Below are 1835 nucleotides of genomic sequence, written 5' to 3' on the forward strand. Positions count from 1 at the left end.
TTCGAAATAAATGCATTGGTTATATTTATTTTAAATGAGTATCGAGTTTCATTAGCTTATGACGTCGTCAAAATAAACATACTTTCGTATGAATTTTATAAGAACCTTGGACTTCGACAAGTGTCGTTTCTAGAATAAACTCATGTGTCGTGTTTCAGTTTTTTATGAAAAATCGGACAGAGTTTCCTCTGTTTTTGGAATAACCCGACAAATGTTGTCGTATTTTATCAAAACTCAATTATAATTCAATCACTTCAAATACTATATAATAAAATTTTATGAAATACGACAAAATAAAACGTAACCAATCACTAATCAATTCGGGTCGAGCTCGGTCGCGTAACTATCTAAAATTTAAACTAACGTAACAATAGTAATTCGCTACGTTTAAGTTGTTACCGGGTCTTGGTTTGATCGTCGATGACATGTTTGACCGTTTTTTACTCGAGTTGACTCGGGTGTTGACCGAGTTGACCCGGGCCCTAACTGAGTTGACCCGAGTTAGCCGGCTGACCTATTGACCATCTTTGACCGAGACCCGAAACTTTGACCCGCGCATAATCTGAGCCGAATATCAAAACTGTCCGAGTGAGTCTTCTGTTGACTAATGTTGACCTGAAGCCGAGTGTTGACCGAACAAGGAGTTGACCCGCATCACTGACTTGACTCGTAAACTAGAAACAAAACAAACCAAGTCTTGAACTCGAACCTGTTGAACCTAAAGCAGGGAAATTCGAAAACAAAACTTAGAAAAAAAATGAGATACCATCACTGCCTTAATCGTTTGTCGTCGCTGGTGTGGCTCCGGTGACGGACGTACCGTCAACATCAACAGAATCATCGATCATCATCACCATCACCATCACCATCCTCACTAACCTATTTGACTAAGTCGGACCCGAGTCGAAACCCGAGCCCATCCGTACATTATTACTTGAGATGAAGGAAAAGAAAGAGAAAAAAAATAACCAACAAGCTGAAAGGTACTCACCGGAACTCTGCTGCACACCGCCACCGGCGAACCGTCGCCGTAATCCAGACGATAACCACTGTCATCATCATCAATCTCAACTCGTCTTCATACTCTTCAACACCACGGAGGCATCACAGCTGCCGAATTCTAATCAGCTACCCAGGTTATTCAAAACGGACATTGGAGGCCTGAATCGTGTTCGGAAACATCGGTTTGGGGGGGGGGGTTCCGCTGTCAAAGTTCACCACCGCCGCCACCGTGAGTGGCGGCGCCGTCGTTCAGTCATCGCCGGCCACCGGGGGAGGGAGAGCAGTGAGAGATGCCGGGGTGGTTGTGGTGTGCACGCGGCCGTAAATCCGGCTCCGGCAACCGTCGATGGAAAGGGAGACGGGTGTAGGTAGTGGCTGCAAGGTGTGTGTGTGTGTGTGTGTGATGTTGAACTCGAGAGGCACAGACAGGATGTTGTATGTGTATTGTTAAGATGAATGAGAGATATGATGGCTGTGTTTTTGTTTGAGGGTTAGGGTTTATGTATTTATTCTTGTGTCTTCAACACAAAACAAAAAGAAAAATATGGGGAATGGATGTGAGTCTACTATTATTTGAATAGAAGAAAGGAATGGCCAAGTTCCTTTTTCTTATTTTAATATTTTCATGTATCATCACATCAAACAATTAAGAAAGGGTATGGTTATTTACATGTTTGAGATAAAAAGTACAAAAATTGATATAAATAGGGGTGTGGTCTACGATCTCAATAGGGAAGGAGAGAGGTGAAAGAGTTTTGATTAGATGCTGGAAGGTGTTTGTCGTGTATAATTTGAGTTATCTTTTCATAGGTGAATTAAATGATATGCACCAT

At 42.3% G+C, this 1835-nt stretch overlaps 1 long non-coding RNA gene across 1 annotated transcript; it reads right to left on the reverse strand.

The window, feature by feature from the left end:
- Positions 1–315: 315 nt before the first annotated feature.
- LOC118488351 lies at positions 316–1485 on the reverse strand. Its single transcript, XR_004884352.1, has 3 exons — positions 992–1485; positions 767–887; positions 316–674 (listed from the first exon to the last, which is right to left on the reverse strand). It is a non-coding gene; the product is annotated as an uncharacterized LOC118488351 (long non-coding RNA).
- Positions 1486–1835: the final 350 nt, after the last annotated feature.

The sequence above is a fragment of the Helianthus annuus genome, chromosome 16 (assembly GCF_002127325.2).
Source record: "Helianthus annuus cultivar XRQ/B chromosome 16, HanXRQr2.0-SUNRISE, whole genome shotgun sequence".
In the NCBI taxonomy this organism is placed as follows: Eukaryota; Viridiplantae; Streptophyta; class Magnoliopsida; order Asterales; family Asteraceae; genus Helianthus; species Helianthus annuus.